Source organism: Mandrillus leucophaeus, unplaced genomic scaffold, assembly GCF_000951045.1.
Source record: "Mandrillus leucophaeus isolate KB7577 unplaced genomic scaffold, Mleu.le_1.0 Scaffold57, whole genome shotgun sequence".
Classification (NCBI taxonomy): Eukaryota; Metazoa; Chordata; class Mammalia; order Primates; family Cercopithecidae; genus Mandrillus; species Mandrillus leucophaeus.
Genome location: NW_012106141.1, coordinates 6490157 through 6513823, shown reverse-complemented (window position 1 = coordinate 6513823; position 23667 = coordinate 6490157). Strand labels below are relative to the sequence as shown.

The window sequence follows — 23667 nt, the reverse complement described above, 5'->3', positions numbered from 1 at the left end:
GCAACAAAGTACAAAGTGTATCTGTGCCCAATCCAACGTAAGCCTCACTCACATCCAGACCTGCCTGGTTCCTGGAGACCATCACGTGGGACCTTTGCACTGGGCCCTATGCACCCAGGTTACCACCATACACTCGATTTTTAACCACTCACCAAGGGCCCCTGGGGACCAAAGAATGGTGACTGCCACTTGGTCATGGCAAGCATACTGGCTGATGGTGATATTCTGGGCGTCAGCAATCACATGCTTCCCCACTGGATTCAAGTAGGTGGTACAATCTAGAGAGTGGGGAGAATGAGAACAGTTACATTTAAAATTTCATTTTTATTTTCCGGTTCATCTTATTAAAATAAACAGGGCATGTCTGAAGGTGGCCAAATCCATTCTGTTAAAGACGTGTGCCTCAAAAGCCCAAATAAGACATCAGAGGTTGACTACTGCTTGGAGAACTGTAAGATGCTACAGAGGGATGATTTGTAGCACCACCACCACCACCCACTCATGCCATGTTAAATTCCAGGGCGGTGTTGGGAGGATCTTATACAGTATGGAGTCTGTGTGTGTATCTGGCATTAACTTTTTTAAAACCTAAATCAGTAATTATTTACATCAATTCAACCAATTTTCAGCATTAAGGAGTGATATGAAACAAAACAATCACTAAATAACTTGGGCATTGTTTGTTTTTAGAAAAAACCTGGAGGGCCAGATGATTGGGGGAAAGGAACTAACACTCAGATGTGAATTCATATGGGAGTGATTCTCAACAAGACTGTTAACTCAGTTAGCACAGGGTACTAACTCAGTGATGAAGTGATAAGGATGTTAACCAGCATTGGTCAAAGGTAAAATTTTTGTTCTTAGACACCATGTGTCATCAAAGACACCAGCAACCCCCAGAAAATCCAAGGAGTCTCACATTGCTCAAAAAACAGAAACCACACCCATCTTTGATTTTGCCTGAGGAGTTTACTCACTGCCACCTGTCAACGTAGCCATAGCAGCTGTACCACCTGGTCTTGCTAAATACACCTTCAAAATCTGCAAGTTTCCTAAAAAGCTGCCAAAAGCTTCCGGCCAGAATCAGGCTGTAACTTCAGAGAATGGCCATGAGCTGTTCTGACCACTCTTGCAGGGAGAACCATTCACCATCCCCAGCAGACACCACTCATAATTCTTATGCTGCTTCATCCCCATTTCTTTCTCAATGATCAAACTTGAACACCCTCTCTCATATTTCCTGCAAAAGATCATCAGTTCCATCAAACATCCAAACCTGTCCATTACCCCCCTGAAGCCAGGGTGTTTCTCTTTGGGGTAAAGCATTCCAGGGGACTTTGTAAGAAGCTCTGTGAGTCTCCCTTTTTCTCCCTGTAGATGTTACTGCACATTTCTCATTTTTATGACTAAAAATGTTCATTGCAGACATTTTCAAACCACAAAAGACTGTAAGAAAAATATAAAAGGCATTCATAACCTCTTACCACAGAGGTGGAATGAACATTCTAATGAATACCCTTCCAAGCCTTGTTTTAACATGCACATAATATTCCTCCTTTTAAATGTATTAAAGCACAGCATACATACACAAAAACGCACCCCCACACTTGTAAAACTCCATCCTTCATGCTGCCTGTATTCTGTGTTATTGCCTGACTACATTAGACACACTCCCTTCCTCCACTCAACTCCATCAGCTTCAAAAACAGTCATATTTATATTTCCTTTTTTCTTTTTTGAGATGGAGTTTCACTCTTGTTGCCCAAGCTAGAGTGCAATGGCGCAATCTCGGCTCATGGCAACCTCTGCCTCCTGGGTTCAAGCGATTCTCCTGCCTCAGCCTCCAGAGTAGCTGGGATTACAGGTATGCGCCACTACACCCGGTTAATTTTTGTATTTTATAGTAGAGACGGGGTTTCTCCATGTTGGTCAGGTTGGTCTCGAACTGCCGACCTCAGGTGATCCGCCCACCTCTGCCTCCCAAAGTGCTGAGATTACAGGCGTGAGCCACCATGCCTGGCCTATATTTACATTTCAGTATTACTTCTTTCAAAGGATGTTAATAATGCCAAATTCTACTTCTAGTGAAAATTCACTCTCAAAGCAATCAACCTATGTTCTCTGGGTAAACAAGAGATTTTAGAATAGGAAAAAATTTATAACATCTGGTTTAACACCCTCACTATACAAATGAGGAGCTATGAAAGATCAGCTCTTACCACTTCTATCACAGCACACAGCTTATTGCCACCAATATGAGTTCTGAATCAGAGGTGTTCAGCCTGCAAAAACCCTGGCTGAGACCAGGTTCCCAAAATATTAAAAAAAAAAAAAAAAAAGGCAAGTTCCTGTCATGCTTGTAAAGTTCAAATATTTTGATTTATTGTGGTCCATAATGAAAGAGAATCAAATGGCTCTGAAAAGATGCATGAACAAGAGCAAATAATAGTAGTTGTCATTGTTTTCTTTGTTCATTCCTAATGCCAAAATTAATACTGTTTGGGTTTCTGTAAATGTAGTTATGCAATATGAAGTCTAAGAATTTTTTTTTTTTTTTTTTGAGACACGGTCTCACTCTGTCACCCAGGCGGGAGTACAGTGGCACAATCTCAGCTCACTGCAACCTCCGCCTCCTGGGTTTGAGCAATTCTCCTGTCTCAGCCTCCTAAGTAGCTGGGACTACAAGTACATGCCACCATGCCCAGCTAATTTTTGTATTTTTAGTAGAGACAGAGTTTCACCTTATTGGTTAGGTTGGTTTCGAACTCCTGACCTCAGGTGATCCACCCGCTTTGGCCTCCCAAAGTGCTGGGATTACAGGCATGAGCCACTGCGCCCAGCCAATATAAAGTCTAAGAATAAGAAATTTTAATATAACCTACTTGGGCATACCAAGAATGTAAAGGAAAAAACATGGAATTCAAGGCCAAAAGAGGCAGAGAGACTTGTAAAATTTAATTTTGACTTAATGGCAAGACATTTTCTTCCTGTATAACATTAAATGACAAAGGAATAGAAAAATATGGTTTTTAGTAGTTTTGTTGAAAACCCAGTAATTGGTTCTTAGTTATTTCAAACAAGTTATTTCAGTTGACTAGTAACCAGTCAACTGAGCAGTAACAGGAACTTCCTTGTGGAAGACAGAAATATGTTTTTCAATGGAAAATATGGAATAGGTTTTTCTACACAGCCTGGATCCAATTATTAGCAAGTCCAAAATTTTGGATTCTGATTACAAAAACTTCATGCTCAAATGACATTTTCCCAAAATGCAACTGAGCTTCATATGTCTCAGGAGTCAATACAAGCTGTGAATTAAATTTTAATTAAATGTTGAAGAATTAAAAAGAAAGTAATGACTAAGAGACAGGCATAGGTATGTGGGCCAAATATTTGGTATTATGAAGAAAACAGCAAGATACTTTAAAGTTTTACACGAAGAGATCCTCCTTCACAAATGCCATATTAAATTAGAGATACAAATGCTTGTTTGCAGCTGACAGGAAAATTCTGAACGCTTGAATGTAATACAAGATCTGCTAGGACCAAGAGCACATATTAGAAATTCACTTTGTAACTCAAAGAAAGATCCCTTACACTTCTTTACTTAGCTGAATCAAGTATCATGGATGTGCAAATCTTTCATTAGCATCTACCCAACATTTACCCAGAACATATATACACCACCAATGTGAGCTGCCTGAGTTGCACATGTAAGTCCTCACTGGTTAGCCTAAAATGGCCATTCCAGCAACTGTGGGTGTGAATCTGACACACATATTTGTATCTTAAAATTGTTAGATTGTAACCACAACTTTTACAATCCTGCTTTAGCAGTGATTATTCTAGAGGCCTCAATGCAACCTAAGCCCTTTACTTACATTGATTCATAACCCTGTCCAAGAGATGAATCAGATGCCAGAAGTTACTAAATATGAGTCAAGTTCCTTCTTGTCATTTTTACTTAAATTATGGCTCATAAAGCTAAAAGGATCACAATTCTATACAACTATCTTCTTATGAATGAAAGGAGCTGCTTAGAAAAAGCACCCCCCATGCCCTCAGAAAACAATTCAGCCAGAGGCCAGGCACAGTGGCTTACCCCTGTAATTCCAGCACTTTGGGAGGCTGAGGCGGGCAGATCACGAGGTCAAGAGATCAAGACCATCCTGGCCAACATGGTGAAACCTTGTCTCTACTGAAAATACAAAAATTAGCTGGGTGTGTGGCTGGGCGCGGTGGCTCACGCCTGTAATCCCAGCACTTTGGGAGGCCGAGGCGGGCAGATCACAAGGTCAGGAGATCGAGACCATCCTGGCTAACATGGTGAAACCCCATCTCTACTAAAAATACAAAAAATTAGCTGGACGTGGTAGCGGGCACCTGTAGTCCCAGCTATTTGGGAGGCTGAGGCAGGAGAATGGCGTGAACCTGGGAGGCGGAGCTTGCAGTGAGCGGAGATCATGCCACTGCACTCCAGCCTGGGTAACAGAGCGAGACTCTGTCTCAAAAAAAAAAAAAAAAAAAATTAACTGGGTGTGGTGGCAGGCACTTGTAATCCCAGCTGCTCAGGAGGCTGAGGCATGAGAATCGCTTGAACCTGGGAGGTGGAGGTTGCAGTGAGCAGAGATCACGCCACTACACTCCAGCCTAGGTGACAGAGTGAGACTCTATCACAAAAAAAAAGAAAAAGAAGAAGAAAAGAAAAGATAAAAGAACTGATAGATGGGGAACTGGGGTTGGAGCCCAGGCCTGGTCAGCGATGGCCAACCAACTGCAGACTGTAGACCTCTGGCCAATCTGGGACCCAGATTCACACAGATTCACCTTGTGTGAATTTCACACAGATTCATTCTGTGTGAAATTTTAAAAATAACTGCCATTATTAAAAAATGTTTATACAAAAAGCACGAATTTCCCACTATTCTTAGAAATCAATTTGCTACATTCAGTGGGAATTCCTCATGGCCACAATATTTGGAATTAAGGAGTCAAGACTCCCCTCAGACTAGACATGAGCTATTCAGTTTGCCATACTCTCCACCATTCCCTAGCACCCTGCACTGGGGCAACTTTGTTTATGTGTTCCTTGCTGGGCCATACTGGCAGTTATGTCCTTAACAACACATACAGATAAACCCCAAGGAACACAGGGAAAGTCTCCTTACACAACTTTTCTGAACACTATGGAAGACACTTGACCTGGTCAAGCTCCCAAATACCTGAGTGGCTTAATTGAGACTGAGCTGCTTTAGCTGTTGACAAACCTGAACAGGTTCAGAAAATTCCTCAACCCCAAGACTGCAGCGTCCTTGATTAAGCATGGCTATGTAATCTTTAGATGACTCAAAGGGCTCTATTCTTTGGCAATAAAGGCAGTTACTTACTGTCATATTTGAAGGTGATGTTGTACAGCCCACTGTTTCTGCTGGCCGGCCCCACTCCCTGTGGGAAAACAAGAGAACACGATGCAGAGTGAAGCCAATTTGCTCTTCCAACACAAATCCCCATGGAGTCCAAATGCAGGCAGCACTGCTGAGACCCAGGGTCATGCCAGTCCCCGGACATCGTCCACCACTCTTTCTGCCCACTTCATGGCCCCCCACAGCTGTCAAACTCCGGCCAGCCCAGGAGATTCCTAACTGCCAGGCCATAGGGATCATGAGCACTCACTTCTGTAAAACAATAGGGGCAAGCTGTTCTACGTTTAGGGGTTAAATAATAATTCATTAACAGTAAAATTGGGAGAGAGACCAAGAGCTGCCAGCTGGAGCCCTTCCAGTTAGATCCACTTTGAGCACTGATTGGTCATAAAATTCGCCTACTCCAGACGCCCTCATCCGCAAGCTCTATTAAGCCACAACAGATAGGCAATTCCTCAAGTCTAAGGAAACTGGTTTCTCATTTCAAGACTGGGAATGAGTGTGGGAATAAGTTGTTACTTTTAATGAGAAAATTCTTCACTGCATCCATACCTATGCTTGGAATACATAGTGTGGGTCATAAAAAAAAAAAGAAAAGAAAAGAAAAAAAGACTTTAAAAGGCCTAACTCTTATTCTTGGTGATGTGGTCATTAGCCATCTGCACTCTTAATACCAGGGCTAACAACTGTGCCAGACTTCCCACTTTAATTATAGCATCCACAGAGTGAGCCCCGGAATCCTCCTGTTGACCCCACCTTTTCCACCACTTACCCATCATGAGAAAGAGCAGCTACAGATCTACCAACTCCAATTTACCTGTTTCTGTAATACTCTGCAAATGTGCCATTCAGCATTAATCACAGAATTCTCCAAAATATGTTAATTCTGAAATGCTAAATGATGGGAAAATATTCCAGCCACACAGCTAAAGTTTCCACTGAACAAGAAGGATGTTGGAGGGAACCATATGCTGGCAGCCTGGCATTTAATGGGCAATTGTTACACCAAAACAAAATGTGGAGAACACTTCTGATGGAGCCCAGGGTTTCTGGCCACAACCACATGACATCCATATGCCACAGGCATGTTCATGTTGCTTATCCTGAAGCCAGGCACACCCACTGAAAGTGTATCCCTGAATTCAGATATACATGGGCCTTAGGAAAGCACAACTGGGCAGAGAGGGGCACATGGACACACCCACCCAACCCCTACTCTAAGGTGAGGAATAAGTAACAGAAAACCTAAATCCACATGGCACACCAGCTCACAATCTACTGAAGCTCCCCTTCTTCATAGCTCACCTTCCTTCTCCAGCTTTCCTCCTTCTGCCTCTCTCCCCACATATACAAGATTCCAGAATTCCTCACCTGAACTAAAACACTTTGGAAAGTGTTGTGAACTTATTAAAATCCTAAGAGTGTCTATAACTGCTTAGGGACAAGACCACAGTTTGTACAACTAAAGGCTGCTCAACCTGCAGATGGCAGACTCCAGAGTAACACAACCAGGTAGGAGACCAGGAACGAGACAATCCAATCCCCCAAGACCAAAGCCCAAGATCCCCAAATCACACTCTTCTGTGCTCTTATAAGCCCCCAAGACATAAACTCAATCCCCATCTATTAGGAGCCAGACGTTATGCCAGCTACGCTGGCAAACAAAACAGCCACTGTCCCCCACCTCGTGAAATGAATTAACATGGGGTTCATTATTTCAAAGAAGAGTAACTGGGTAGGTAGATTATATCCTAGGCATGCAGATAAATTTCACATCACACCGTGGCCCTCCAAGAATGCCGTTTAGATGGCAAAACAAGGTATATATAGCAAGGGTGAAAGAGCCTGGTGTTAGGGAAGTACAGTGTATGAAATACCACAAGACAGCCCTTGAGTAAGGATGAATGAAGGACGGGTAAGACAACAGGTTCCAGAAGCTTAACCGGGGGAAGGATAACTGGGCTAGAATGAAGAGGAAAGCAGAGTAGCATCATGGGAGGAAAAGAAAACTGTAATCTAGAAGCCAAGATTAGTACCTCAATCCTCCCATCCTCCACTGGATGCCCGATGGCAAACCACTCTACTCTAGGGCTTCCCAACCCCCGGGCCCTGGACTGGTCCTGGTCCATGGCCTGTTAGGAACCAGGCCACACAGCAGGAGGCAGTCAGCGGGCGAGCATTACCACCTGAGCTCTGACTCCTGTCACATCAGCAGTGGCATTGGATTCTCATAGGAGCACAAACCCTACTGTGAATTGTGCATGCGAGGGATCTAGGCTCCTTATGAGAATCTAATGCCTGATGGTCTGAGGTGGAACAGTTTGATCCCAAAACCATTCCCTACTGACCCCCCAGTGCATGGAAAAATTGTCTTCCACAAAACTAGTCCCTGGTGCTAAAAAAAAGGTGGGGACCGCTGCTCTACACCACTGGGTCTGGGTCTCCTCAACTGTCTTTTTTTTTTTTTTTTTTTAAGAATTTACATGGCTTTCCTCTAGGAGGTGGTTTTGAGGAAGATCAAATGAAGCCAGGTACAGGAGGGACTTCTAAAAGGAAACACATTCCATCTAACACCATGCTTCCTGGTGCATAGGGATCCTAGCGACCAATCACCTTACTTGTCAGACGTAGCTTTTTTTGTTGTTCCAGTTTCCTTATATGTCTTTTGTTTGTTTCCTCTATATTCCTATTGCAACACACTATTCACAGGTATTTACTGGGCAATGGCCAATGCATTGTGGAAAGGAGCCCAAGACAGTGAGGTGTGCTATGCCATGCATTCAAGAACCTAAATCCCTCCAAATAAAGTCTCTGTGATGTGTGTGGAGCTGTTCAGAGGGGGGCCCAGTGAGGCTGGCCTGGAAGGAAGGTGAAGCTTACCTGTGGCATCCATTCACTCTCTGCTGAGCATTCCACCTTGGCCTAAGACTCACAAGGCTGGGCACTCAGCTATGAACCAGACCCAGGTCTTGACCTCAAGGGGCTCTGGCCACGTGCATAACTGCCCTCGCTCCCCTGCTTTGAGCCCTTCACTGGCTCCCTGCCCCTCCAGATCATTCCTGACGTGACACCTGCCTACCTTCCCAGTCACTCCCTCTTACACCTTATAAACCCTTTGGACACTACAGTTCTGCTTGGAAAATGTCCTCAGGCATGCCTGCATTCTCAGAATCCCCTCCTCTTCTCTTCCTATCACCCAGGTCAGCTGCTTGCCACATCACACTGTGTTCCTGACACATCACTTGAGGGGAACATGGTAATTCATTCCCACAATTGGAGTAGCATGGCACTTTTAGGGATGTAGATGCAAAATGGTAGTTCCAATTCCACAGAAAATCAGAGATCATAAGACTCCGTGGCCATCTAAGCCTGGTCATGGAGCTCAGAAGCAGGAGAAAACATCCCAGGTATCAGTTCTTACATGCATTTTAAAGACCTTTTGGCAGGGCGCAGTGGCTCACACCTGTAATCCCAGCACTTTGGGAGGCCGAGACAGGTGGATCACCTGAAGTCAGGAGTCCGAGACCAGCCTGGCCAACATAGTGAAACCCCGTCTCTACTAAAAATACAAAAAATTAACTAGGTGTGGTGGCAGGTGCCTGTAATCCCAGCTACTTGAGAGGCTGAGGCAGGAGAATCTTTTGAACCTGGGAGGCAGAGGTTGCAGCGAGCCAAGATCGCGCCATTGCACTCCATCCTGGATGACAAGAACAAAACTCCATCTCAAAAAAGCACACAAAACAACAACAACAAAAAACCTTTCACTCCTGGAATTCCTCAAGTGCACAGCTTCTCAGCACATGCATCACAGATGCTCTATCAGGCTGTCCTTAGCTCAACACCCAAATAATGCTTCAGCTGCTCTAGAGCCCTCAGAAACCACCTTAGCAATGGTATCCCAGGCTAGCCCATGGTGCACTTCTATTTTCTTTACACCTCATGATAGATAGAATGATAGCCCCTTAAACATGTCCATATTCTAGTCCCCAGAACCTGTGACTATGCTATTTTACAGAGCAAAAGAGACTATGGAGATGTAAAGTTCAAGTATCCTGAGATGGGAAGAGTATTCCGGGTTCTCCAAGTGGGCCCAATAACCACAGGGTCTTTATAAGAGGGAGACAGAAGGCTCAGAATCAGAGAAAGACATGTGACAATGGAATGAGGAGAGAGAGAAAGAGAGATCAATTTGAAGTACTGGTTCTGAGGTCAGAGGAAGGAGGAGCTAAGGAGCCACAGAATGCAGGCCACCTCTGGAGACTGAAAAAGGCAAGGAATGGATCCTCCCCTATAGCCTCCAGAAGGAGCCAGCGCAGCCAACACTTTGATTTTGGCCACATTAAGATCCATTTTAGAATTCTGACCTCCAGAACTATAAGACAATAAGGTAGGTCATTTTAAGCCACTAAGGTTTTGGTTATTTATTATAGCAGCAACTGAAAGCTAATATACACTCATATAATTTCAGCTGCAATATCGATAAAATAGATCTCTATGTCACACACACATGGCACGTGCTGTCATTCCTCCACCCTGCCCCCCAGCACCTGGAGCTGATCCCTGTCCTTGTGTTCTCCCCAACCCAAGCTTCAGGCAGGCATACAACATGGACCCATCAGAGCTGCTGCTTGAGATTCTGCTGTCCTAGATGCGGGCTTCTGTGGGCTGACCTGGGGCTGACCCCAGAAGCAGAGAAGTGGTTAAGACAATGGGCTTTGGAGTTACGCAGATGTGTGTTTAAACCACCACATTTCCAGCTGTGTTACTCTGGGTAAATTTCTGAACCTCCCTGAGCTATAAAGTGTTTGAATATGCTGGGTGCAGTGGCTTACACTTGTAATCTCAGCACTTTGGGAGGCCAAGGCGGGCGCATCACCTTAGGTCAGGAGTTCCAGACTAGCCTGGCCAACAGGATAAAACCCCGTCTCTACTAAAAATACAAAGATTAGCCAGGCGTGGTGGTGGGTGTCTGTAATTCCAGCTACTTGGGAGGCTGAGGCAGGAGAATTGCTTGAATCTGGGAGGTGGAGGTTGCAGTGAGCCAAGATCGCACGCACCATTTCACTCCAGCCTGGGCAAAAAGAGTGAGGCTCCATCTCAGAAAAAAAAAAAAGTGTTTGAATAAAACTTTGTGGAAAGTACTGTGTGACATGACATATATCAAGTGCTCAGCATAGCATCTGACACACAATAAACTCAGAAATGTTTTACATTATCCTTCCCAAGAAGGTCACTGCCTTAATAAGCAGGTGAGAGTTGTACTGCAGGACAAGTTACAAAGAGATACATGAGGAAGACTGGAGAAAGGTCACAGGTGGTGTATTTCCTAGGTATGAACTGCCTTCTGCATCCAGAACCTTGGAGGATTGTGGAAGATAAGACAGACAGGTCAGGGCAAGGTACTGGTAGGCACTGATCACCAGACTAAAATGCATTCAACAGATGGTCATGGAGGCCCAGTAAGTCCAGTTCTATTAAGGGCATAGGTTGGATTGGAAGAGGAGAGGCTGAAGACAGAGCCCAGGAGGACAGCCCTCAAAACCCCTGCCTATAGTCCTGGACCTGACACATAGTCCTTGATAAGTATAAGTTTTCTGCCTGAATAAATGAATGCATTATTAAGCCAAGTAATATATCCTAAGAACCTAGCTTGGTGTTACACTGATTTATGGGCTTAGAATGAGGGCCCACACTAAGAGAAAACAGATAAGGCAACTTACAAGGCTGCTGACCAGCTTTGCAAACTGTTCTTCAGGAAACAATTCCAAGCTTATAGCTACTATACCGTTTTTGATATTTAATGAGCTGATGATTAAAAATACTTGTCTGTTGCCTGTTACTTAAAAACTATAAATGCCAATGCAGTGGCCTCGGGGTGCCACATTCTTAGTTAATAAGCACCCCCATTTGCTGCACTAACGGGTAGCTTTTAATTTGTTCCAAAGGGAGCTAAGCAGCAAGCCCTGGCTGCCTGGAGCGCTGCTATGAAATTCCTTTGGTTAGGCCAGGCGCAGTGGCTCACGCCTGCAATCCCAGCACTTTGGGAGGCCGAGGCAGGAGAATCACCTAAGGTTGGGAGTTCGAGACCAGCCTGACCAACATGGAGAAACCCCGTCTCTACTAAAAATACAAAAAATTAGCCGGGTGTGGTGACACATGCCTGTAATCCCAGCTACTCATGAGGCTGAGACAGGAGAATCACTTGAACCTGGGAGGCGGAGGTGGCAGTGAGCCGAGATCACGCCATTGCATTCCAGCCTGGGCGACAGAGGGAGAATCTGTCTCAAAAAAAAAAAAAAGAAAGAAAGAAATTCCTTTGGTTGGTGCTCTATGGTCAGTAGGGACGGAAGCAGCAAATCACATAATGGAGAAAACATCTTTAACTCAGGAAGGGAGGGGAGGATAACCCTTAAGGGCTCCAAAAGAATAAAATTCAAAAGCTAAAATCCCACACCACGCTCCAGCCATATGGCAAAGAAGCAAAGGCCTGGATACAGAGAGGCCAGCAGCGGAGCAGGATCCACAGGCAGCAGCCAGGGGCAGCCATGAAGGTGATCAGACAGCCAACTTCCTGACGGGCCTTCGGGCATTCTAAGCCATTTGAAGACACTAACTTCCCAGAGCAACATTTCCAATTCACCTCCAGCACAGCTTAACTGCCATTTTGGAAAAATGCATTTCAAGAAGAACTGTGCTAAATATAGCACCCCTCTTCCAGTGGAAGGCAGGCCAAACTTTCGAATCAAGTAAGGAACGTTCAGAAAGCCAGTAATGTTTTAGTGAACAGAGTCAGAGTAAAAATTTAAATAAGAGCATTCGCACAAAGAACTGAGACTTTTTTTTTTTTTTGAGACAGAGTCTTGCTTTGTTGCCTAGGCTGGAGTGCAGTGGTGCGATCTCGGCTCACTGCAACCTCCGCCTCCCAGGTTCAAGTGATCCCATCTCCTCAGCCTCCCGAGTAGCTGGGATTACGGGTGCCCACCACCATGCCCGGGTAATTTTTGTATCTGTAGTAGAGATGGGTTTTGCCATGTTGGCCAGGCTGGTCTCAAACTCCTGACCTAAGGTGATCCACTTGCCTTGGCCTCCCAAAGTGCTGATATTACAGGCATGAGCCACTCACTGTGCCCGGCCAGAAGATGGTTTTTTAAAGGTACACCTAGTAACTACTTAAAACTAAGGCCAACTCATATATATATATATATTTTGTTGTTGTTGTTGTTGTTGTTGTTGTTGTTTTTTGAGATAGTCTTGCTTTGTCGCCCAGGCTGGAATGCAATAGTGTGATCTTGGCTCACTGCAGTCTCCACCTCCTGGGTTCAAGAAATTCTTTTGCCTCAGCTTCCCGAGTAGCTGGAATTACAGGTGCCCACCACCATGTCTGGCTAATTTTTGTATTTTTAGTAGAGAGGGGTGTTTCCCCATGTTGGTCAGCCTGGTCTCGAACTCCTGATCTCAAGAGATCCGCCCACCTTGACCTCCCAAAGTGCTGGGATTACAGGCGTGAGCCACCAGGCCCGGCCATACTTTCTGTTTTTCTATAACATATTCTCTATCTTGGGCTTCCAGTGTGTAACATAGCAGACAGTGCTGTGAGGCTTAAAATGTACAACGGGACTAACATCTTTGTCTCTGACCAATGGATATGAGAAGGGTGAGACGAAGCAGAATATGGGGCCATTTGACTCCATGCCAGTTCAGATGGTTTCATAAACAAAGACAGACCCCACTTACTTCAGTTCAAACCTTTAACAACAACAACAACAAAAAGTCGGCAAAGGCAGAGAAGCCCCAGGTGATGTAAACTGAAGAGAATGCTGGTGAACCCTAAACACAGGGAAAATAAATCAAAAGCCGGCCTGGATCTATTCAAGATATTCCCTCCACATTCCCAGGAGCTGTTCTCTCTCTCTCTCTCAAATTGAGATGTAACCAACTTCAGAAATGAAGGATGCCAGCAGTCTGATTTGGAGGTGAGGTCTTGGATGCATAGCAAGGAACACACAAGCTCTGGGGGAGTGCTGCTGGGTTCCCACCAGCAATTACCACATTGGCCCAAAAAGACCCGGAGATCTTAAGCTAATTAAAGAGATTTGCTTGGGGGAGTAGGAAATCACTACTCCAGAGCATGGCCTGTGCACCAGACCAAAGCCGTAATCATGATTCATCTCTGACATGTTGCTAATCAGCACACACATGTTCCTAATTTCACGCTCTCCAAAGGAAAGCTGAAGGGACAATTGTTTCTGAGCTTTAACATGAAGCCGACCCATGCCAAGTGACCATGTGTCCTGCTTATCAAACTGAGAGCTCTAGTTTTCATCCGAATTTCTTTTCACTGTCCCACCCCTCCACTCACTCTGCCCCCCGAAATCCATTCACTAAAGATGAAGATTTGTTAGGACAGTGGCGTGAGTTGTTTCTCTGACAGCAACTTCTCTAAATGACGGTGGCCCGAATGGAACTGCATTTTTTTTTTTTTTTTTTTGAGACGGAGTCTCGTTCTGTCGCCCAGGCTAGAGCGCAGTGGCGCGCTCTCAGCTCACTGCAAGCTCCGCCTCCCGGGTTCACGCCATTCTCCTGCCTCAGCCTCCTGAGTAGCTGGGACTACAGGCGCCTGCCACCACGCCCGGCTAGTTTTTTGTATTTTTTAGTAGAGACGGGGTTTCACCGTGTTAGCCAGGATGGCCTCGATCTCCTGACCTCGTGATCCACCTGTCTCGGCCTCCCAAAGTGCTGGGATTAGAGGCTTGAGCCACCGCGCCCGGCCTGGAACTGCATATATTTTTAAATGTCCTTCCCCATGCCTGACTATGATTTTCTTATTGCTTTGCCACTGGAACCAGCCATGCAGCTAAAGCCCAGAGATAGCAACACAGACGCATACACACGCAACGCACACAAGCAAACTTTCTCCCTGGGTTTAAAAACAAGGCAAAACAAAGTTGTGCAGTCTCCTTAGTTTTCACAAAGCAAAAACTCAAGTACTTTTTCCAATTAGTCTGTTAAGGATCTGGGCCGTGTGTTCTCCCATGGCTGATACTCACAAATAGACAGGATTGTTCCATTTTTCCAATTCCGAAAACGTTAGAGACAAGCTATAAAACATGCCTCTGGACGGAGAGCCAGACCTTTCCCTCTGCTTCGTGCACCACTCCCATCCACTCAAATGAGAACCGCATGTTAGAGAACTGGCATCTTTAAGGTAACAGTCAACCCATCTGTAGTTTAAAAAGCATACACAGACTCAGATTAACTGTGTCTGTGTATGCTTTTTCCATAAATACTGGGTACAAAGAAGAAGCAAACAACCAACCACCCAAATACCCACCCAGCAAATCGGCTACTGACTCACTCTCACTTAGCTGTGAAAGAACAGTTACAAAGGCTTCACTCCAGAAGCCCAAAAAGTCTCTTCCTATGAGGGCAAAATAGTGATTAGACAATAGAGGAAAACTTAAAGCTATAAACATGATTGTTATGCCTAAGCTGAGAGGAAATGTTCAGATCAAAACACAACTACTAATGAAAAGCCTTAGGACCACACAGAGAGGTGCACCGAATTGTGCCGACTTCAAATACCACTGTTTCCGAGGCCCGGGGACTGAGTCTCCAAATACTATGTCACATCTGGAATTCTGCTTTTACAGCACAAATGCCTGTAGAAATGGGGGATTGTGACGTTGCCATGGGGACCCAGCCTCCTCCACCCCAACAGGTCCCCGGCAAGCCCCACACACATGCTTCCTTCAAGGTGGATTTCGCGTATTTGGAAATTATGGAAGGCCGTCCTTTTAGGTTTCAGTGTTAATGGAAACATTACAGGACATGCTAGAAAGCAAGGCAACCCCTTCTGTCAGCCGATTAAGTCTGTCCACATGGTGGTCTCAGACAGAAAAACCTCCTTAAAATAACAGTGGGAAGCAGTAAGTCAGCATTAGGCCCTTTTTCAAAATTTGTGGCTTTCCCCGACTTTCTCTAGGAAGGAGACAGGCTTCAAGCATCCTTTTAAACTCTCCTGTTCTCTAGCTGCAAAAATCCAAGTGAGTCAACCTATGCTCAAAACTGCCAGCCATTGGTAGCCCACCTCAGGCTCCAAGTAGCCTTGCGCTTGCTGAACTGAACCTCTCATGCCACCCTGCAGGGCTACTGGCCAATGCAGCATGTATTTGCTTTTAATTACTGATGACCCTGTTTTTGTTAAGAGGAAAAGGTTACTAGAACCTTTGGAGAATCCTGTGAAAAATAATCCTTCCCCAATTTCCCCCAGAGACTTTTCATACACAATTTTGGGAGGCTCCCAGAGCTCAGGAAGGCCACCCAAGGGCCTCTGAGGGGTTCACAAGCCCCCAGGTCCAAAGCCACATTTAGATGCAAAAAATCCCGAGACCCCACTTAGAAATCAGAGAGTGCATCTTGGCTTTGCCAGTTCCCTGGGATGCAGACCCTCCAACTTACCTCTCCAGGTGTGGATTCAGATAGCAACATATGAAATATCCACACATATACCATAACCACCCTTGGGTGACCCCAGCTGGTTCTGTCCCCCAGGAGTGAATATTCTCCCATTCATTCTGACTAGAATATTCCAAGCTAAAGCCAGAATGACTCTTCTAATGAGTATCTGCCTCTCTCTGCAAGGTCTGGCCTTTCCCAGAAGCTTTCCAGGAGAGAGGGAAGAAATCAGCCCAGAGGTGAAGCCACAGTCACCAAGCTTTGACAGGCAGATGGGAGGAGAGGGTAAGGCCTCCTGTTTCACGGCCCTGCCCGGCCCAGGGGTGACACTCACGGTGTGTCCTCCTGATCAAACCATTTCCATCTAGTCTCTTAGACAGCAGGTCCTGAAACATCCCGCTGAGATGCAGCCAAGGTTTCTGAGTGCCTTTAAGTGTGTGTGTTGTCAGTATGTGTGCCCAGCCACACAGCCAACAACAACAACAAAAAAGCACCAGGAAGTCAGCAGTGCCGGCTCCAGGTGTTAACACTTAGCGCATCCTGCCCAGCCCCCTCCAGCTTGAGGCCGGCCGCCTGGGAGCCGGACACAGCAATTAGACCCTTCCCGGGCCAGGCGCCTTTGTCCCCTTGCTAACATCATTAGTGTCTGACTTCCTGTGCACAACGGGGCCTCCCGGGGGGCAATCGCCGGCTGACCGGGGCAAGGCATTAGACTTCCTTTGTCAAAGACCCTCAAATGTTAACAAGCATGTGAACAAGCTTCTCCTCCCCCACCCCCTCCCACCTCAGCTGCTCCTCCAGCCCACCACTCTCAACTGGCTTGGTTCTCCCCAAGCTGTGGGAATCCGAGTTACTTGGGAGAAATATCAAGTCTCAATGCTGGGCAAGCAGCACTGCCTTTCTGCAGAAAGAGCCTCCAAACCTGATTTCCTAGAACCTTTCAGTATAAGCATGCAACTCACACTCGCTGAGTGCCCACTGGTTACAATGGCTGTGTAACCACCGTCCTGCCTTAAGTAGGGTGAAACAAAGAAAGGTGAAAGTCCCAGGCTGTGCCACACCCAGCCCAGTGCCCATCAACCATAGGCGCACTCTGTTCCTGTGTTCATGGACTGAAGTGCAAAGTTGGCCTCAAGATGCAAGGACTTTGAAGGTTTGAGTGGTATCCTGAGGCCTTCAGAAAAATACTGGTGAGATCTGAAAACGGGATGAGTGTGAGTTGCTATATAGCTGCAATCCTACCATCATCCCTCTCTTGGCAATACTATCACCACCAAGGCCAAAATCACTTTGCTCTCATTTACCCCTCATTACCAAGAGTCACAGCTTCTTATCTGGGGGAGAACTGTGGTGCATGTGTGCACACACATTGGCACACCGTATTTTCGGGAGGCTTCTGGACCCCTGAGGCCCCCAGACCTCTCACCTGCCTTACAGTCCAGCTCCACTCAATAGCTTGATAGCTTAAAGCCACGTCTGTTGAATAATAGAGAGTGGTTTTACTTTGGTGATTAAGAACAAAATTCAGGGCAGCCACAGTGGCTCACACCTGTAATCCCAGCATTTTGGGAGGTGGAGGCCAGTGGATTGCTCGAGCCCAGGAGTTTAAGACCAGCCTGGGCAAAATGGTGAAACCCATTTCTACAAAAAGTACAAAAATATTAGCCAGGCATGGTGGTACACACCTGTAGTCCCACACACCTGTAGTCCCAGCTACTCGGGAGGCTGAGGCAGGGGGATCGCTTGAGCCAAGGAGGTTGAGACTGTTGTGAGTCGAAATCACACCACCATACTCCAGACTGGGTGACAGAGCAAGACACTGTCTCAAAAACAAAACGAGGGCTGAGCGCAGTGGCTCACATTTGTAATCTCAGCACTTTGGGAGGCCGAAGCTGGGGATCACAAGGTGAGGAGTTCAAGACCAGCCTGGCCAACATGGCTAAAAATACAAAAAATAATTTAGCCAGGCATGGTGGCACCTGCCTGTAATCCCAGCTATTCGGGAGACTGAGGCAGGAGAACTGTTGGAACCCAGGAGGCGGAGGTTGCAGTGAGCCGAGATCGTGCCACTGCACTCCAGCCTGGGTGACAGAGTAAGACTCCATCTCAAAAACAACAAAAACAAAAACAAACAAACAAAAAGTTCTAATGGGGGAGGGAAGCGGTTGATGTAAAATCTCCATTTAAAATAGAAGTCTTGGATTAATGCCATCCAACTGTAATCCTTTATAGGCAGTATTTGTTACAACTCAGTAACTGAACACTTTGTCCAAGATGTTGGGACTCATGAACTTTACAAAGTAGAAACATGAAAGGCAACCACTTACGCTGTTGAGCACATAAACCCATCCAGAGAGCGGTATCTATCACTTTTCAGATCACAGGTGACAACAGTCATGTGTGCAGCCAAGTCAGTTGCACTGAATCAAGATAAAAAGTGAACTAGGATGTGGCTAATTCTTATTCCTTTTTTTTTTTTTTTTTTTCCCATCACTGAGTGTGGAGGAAAATACTCATAATACCCACTGGATGAAGAAAACAGCTGATTTTCCCACTCCTGCTCAACTGCCTTGGCAGAGTATGGTATTTGTGGTCAACACAAAAAACTGAGTTAGGTTTTGGATATATTTTACAATATCTGCGCATGAGCCACTATGAAGGATAATTCAAAATTCCAGCTTTCCAAAATGAATAATCTATGTCTCTGACTCCTACTTCAGCCACAACAAAACTCGTTCAGCTTCAAAATTAAGATATTGGTATAAAGCAAAGGACACCATCACTTACATGATGCCAAGTCCCCCACAAGTTTATTTTGATGAATGTTACAAGTTTCAAAGGGTAAAAAATTTCACTGTCAGTTCTGACTTTTACCTTTTGCCAAACTAATTTTAAAATAGCAGGCAATCGGAAGGATATATTCAAACACTAATGATCCCTATAACTTTACATCTCCCTACTATTTGGATGGGAGCCAGCAGTCTGTTCTTAAACTATAAGCAATAAATCTAGAAGACTCTCTTTCCTAATTTCCCAAAGACACCACATGGAATTTCCATTAAAGCACACACACACACACACACACACACATGCAAACACACATGCACACAATGACATACCAATTAAATCACTGTGTGACATTTAGGCCAGGAAATAATTATGTTTGCCAAGGAGTATTCAGCTTTGTTTTAATTTCCTTGAACCGCTAAAATGTCATTCTGAGAAGGCAAAGAATGATGTAAAAATGAAGTATTGATATCTTGGTCAATTTTAGATTTTGATAAATGTTTTCTTGTGGGTGAAGAAGGCAGTGGGGTGTTCCCAGGAATTAAGGTCTCCCTGCACTCCCTCTCCCAGGATTTCTGGCAAGGAGTGGGATAGAGAGGTCAATTAGAAAGCAAATCCATTGTGAGGCAGACACAGCAAATGGAACAGCAGGTAGGAGCATATTTCCACCCCGATGAAGTGGGCCTGGTGGTGAGTTCCCATTCCTCTCCTATAGGGCTGAGGCAAGCAAATGGCACACACAACCTTGTCCCTTCACCTGTCAACAGGAAGAAATCAATGTGTCTTGCCCCTTCATTAAGGCTTCCCATGGAGAAATGTTTACAAAATCAAAGTAATATGGTGAATTAAATTAGAAACCTGTAATATTTTGTCATGAAGTTAGCATGAAACAGAAGCTAACCAGAATAGATTAAAAGCAGTGATTTTTTTTTTTTTTTTAAAGGAAGGTCCAAAGGTTCTGTCTAAACTGACTTTAAGAATCAGGGAGTTCGTTGCTTTTGCTGCTGCGGCCACAGCCATGAGTATGCTCAGGTTTCAGAAGAGGCTCGCCTCTAGTGTCCTCTGCTGTGGCAAGAAGGAGGTCTGGTTGGACCCCAGTAAGACCAATGAAATCGCAATGCCAACTCCCATCAGCAGATCCAGAAGCTGATCAAAGATGGGTTGATCATCTGCAAACCTGTGACTGTCCATTCCCAGGCTTGATGCCGGGAAAACACCTTGGCCCGTTGGAAGGGCATGCACGTGGGCATAGTAAGCAAAAGGGTACAGCCAATGCCCAAATGCCAGGGAAGGTAACTTGGATGAGGAGAATGCGGATTCTGCACCGGTTGCTGAGAAGATACCGTGAATCTAAAGATTGATTACCACACATATCACAGACTGTACCTGAAGGTGAAGGGGAATATGTTCAAATACAAGTGGATTCTCAGGGAACACATCCACAGCTGAAGGCAGACAAGGCCCACAAGAAGCTCCTATATTACTATAATTTATCCTGTATGTTTCTTTAAAATTACATAAATGCAGGGGATTTTATGATTAGATGACTGCTCTCCAGTGAATAACAGAACTGTGTAAAATTAAAAGGGAAACTGGCAAATCCAGAAAGCAGATGACAGTGTCTTCCTCTCTCCAGCAAAATAATCACATTACAGCCATGTGGAAACCTAAGACCTCCAACTCTTTCCAGAGAGTCAGGGCGGCTTGATTTTACAGACCAAGCTAAGGAGATAAAAACCACTTGCTGGTAAAAAACGGTAAATTCCATTTTGTGATTAGAATCACAACACATATGTAGCCCAGGTGTTGAAGAAGAAAGAATGAGCTCTGCCTCAAAAACAGCCTGGCCAGGCACGGTGGCTTCCACCTGTAATCCCAGCATTTTGGGAGGCCATGGCAGGAGGAATGCTTGAAACCAGGAACTCAAGACCAGCCTGGACTCCATCTCATAGACCCCGTCTCTATGAAAAATACAAACAATTAGCTGGGTGTGGTGGCACATGCCTGTAGTCCCAGCTACTGAGGAGGATCTCTTGAGCCCAGGAGGTTGAGGATGCAGTGACTGCACCACTGCACTCCAGCCTGGGCAACAGAGCAAAGCTCTGTCTACCCCTCCCCCACCCCCACCCCGCCCCCCGTCAAAAAAAAAAACTTAGCTGATCTAAAAGCAATATTTAACTATACCCTGACATTCTCTCCTCCTTATTTATTCATGAAAAACCTCTGCAAATGCCCCAGGATTTATCAACCAGATGTCTCAAGAGCTCGAAATACGCTTTTGCACTTAGGAAAGCCATTTTGAGTGAGAATAAGGCTAAACCAGACCCCTGCCTCTAGGTGTTTACAGTTAGTTTTGGAAAACAAAGCTAAAAGACACAAAACTACAGCAGATAAGGTTACACTGCCTAGAATGAATGGGCTAAGTTATGCCACTGAGCTCTACGTGTAATAAGATTTCAGAGAAGGGGTAGTTGAACAGAGGAAGGCTAGCCAGAGAAGCATCTTCAGAGGAGGCATGTCAAGCTTTGGGGTTGGGGAGGGGAAGGAAGATTATTTCAAGCAAACGCAGACCCAGAAGCTTGTGCTACCAACTGTACAACCCAGTGCCCAACACATGGTAAGCATTCTAGAAATGGTTGCTGTTTCTCAGGGATGACACAGAGCCTTTCTGGTCATCAGAATAAACACTTCCCACATCCCTGGAAGTGACCAACATGCCCTCATTGCTTCTGTGTTAGACACCCCCAAATGGGCTGAAAAGATGGACACCATAGGACTGAAATGGCCAAGTGGGTTCAGCTTTGCATGTGGTACATCTTGGAGACCGGCAAGATCCAAATACAGTGGTCCTTAGAGATGTGAGCACAAGCCTAGATTTGGCAGACAGAAGCACAGGGAAAAGGTCTCTGATACAGGCCAAGGTGGCAATGGGGTAGGTGGAGAGATGAGGAAGGAAGAAGAAAGAGGCAATGAAACAGCAACTTCAAAGGATGAATCCAAAGGACCCAAGAATTGAACAGATGGGATGAGTCAAACCCCAGGGCCTGGAGAGCAGAAGTGACACAAAACAGAAGACTGGAGCTGGGGTCTCAAAACACATATCCATTTCAAGATGGAAATTGATTCCCTGCCCCTAATACAGATGGAAGGTATTTAAGAAGGAGGAAGGGGAGTCCTGGTCACCAGCCACTTCCAGTTTTCACTTCTCTTCCCTCCACGACACAAAAAACTTTTGGTGTTAGGTTAGTGCCACAGAGGCCTAAGTTGGGAGTCTCTAACCTTCCCCGGTTGCTCTTACACACCTTAACTTTCCTGTCTGTACTCAGAATAAACCAGTGTCATGCTTCCAGACAGAACTCACTAAATACTAAAGAGGTAAGAAGAGATAAGAACAAAGGCCCTTTGTTAGCTTTTACCAAATCTTCATCAACTTCCCTACAGATCAAGACCACTAAAAACAATCTTTAAAAATGTGACATTGGCACAAAAGGACAAAAAGGACAATACTGTATGACTACATTTATATGAGGTATTTAGAGCAGTCAAATTCATAGAGACATGAATAGAGATAGCCAGGGGCTGTGGGGAGAGGAAAATGGGGAGTTATTGTTTAATGGGTATGGAATTTCCATTTAGGAAGGTGAAAAAGTTCTACGGGTGGATGGTGGGGATGGTTGCAAAACATTGTGAATTTACTTAAAAATCTTCGAACTGTACACTTAAAATGGTTAAAATGGTAAATTTTATGTTATGTATATTTCAACACAATAAAGAAAAAAGCAAAAACAACACAAACAACAAACAAAAACATTAAAGGAAACTGAACCAGGAAAGGAACGATAACAACAAAACAGTGTTAGGGCCACATGTGCAGGAAGAACTAGAGACTAGAGGGTGGAAGACTGGAGTGAGGCAGACCAGATAGTCAGCAACTGCAGCAGTCCATATGTAACATGACAGGGACGGCAATGTACTGATGAGGATCAAAGGACAGGTCTGAGAGGCATTTTTAAGGAAAAAATAGCAGGACTTGGTGACAAATGCAATACACAGGTGATGATGAAATATTCAAAAATGACTTTCAGGCTGTTATTTGGGGAAGTCGGAAGATAGTGATTTTAAGGCAATTGTTATTTGGGGAAGTCGGAAGATAGTGATTTTAAGGCAATAACGAGAACACTGGGGGCCAGGCGTGGTGGCTCACACCTGTAATCCCAGCACTTCGGGAGGCCGAGGCAGGCGGACCACCTGAGGTTGGGAGTTTGAGACCAGCCTGAACAACATGAAGAAACCCCATCTCTACTAAAAAAATACAAAAAATTAGCTGGGCATGGTGGCGCATGCCTGTAATCGCAGCTACTCAGGAGGCTGAGGCAGGAGAATAACTTGAACCCGGGAAGCAGAGGTTGCAGTAAGCCAAGATCGCGCCATTGCACTACAGCCTGGGCAATAGGAGCAAAACTCCATCTCAAAAAAAAAAAGAGAACTTTTTTTCCCTCTGGGGAAAGAGGGTCTTTTTTAAAAAAAGTAGGCTGCAGAAAAACAGTGAAAATGAGGTGCCTACTATCTTTTTACAATATCATATATTTTGGGGGGAGGGGAGAAATCCAGGATTAAAAAGCAGGGAGTCATGTATGAAGGTATGCCACAGAACCTTAAGGACAGATAGGCTAATTCATAAGAGGTACACAAAATTAACAGAAAGTGTAAAAAATAACAAAAAGCCAGGAATTAGGCTTTGTGAGACTACTCATAGTTAGGGCACATATGGAGGAAAAAGAAGATTGAAAAAGTGAGGTTGGCAAGGTAGGAAAATGATATATACTTAAAATAAAGAATATTCAACAGGCTACAAGAATGTCAAGATGGATGTTTTCAACATGAAAGCCATCTTTTTAAATGCTTTTTAAACTTTTTCCTTTGTTTAAATTTTTTATTTTGAATTTTTGTGTAATTTTGAACTGAATGTGAATTTGAATGTGAATATTATATATACACATAA

General features: G+C 44.9%; 1 protein-coding gene and 1 pseudogene across 1 annotated transcript in view; one reads left to right on the top strand and one right to left on the bottom strand.

The window, feature by feature from the left end:
- IL17RD (interleukin 17 receptor D) overlaps window positions 1-23667 on the bottom strand; it is a 78875-nt gene that overhangs the window by 22102 nt on the left and 33106 nt on the right. The window contains exons 3-4 of the mRNA XM_011998428.1: window positions 5388-5445; window positions 153-278 (exon numbers count right to left, since the gene is read on the bottom strand). The gene's annotated coding sequence lies outside the window, so the exon portion shown is untranslated. The remainder of the gene's footprint in view (window positions 1-152; window positions 279-5387; window positions 5446-23667) is intronic.
- Window positions 19675-23667, top strand: part of LOC105552697 — a 9878-nt pseudogene continuing 5885 nt past the window's right edge.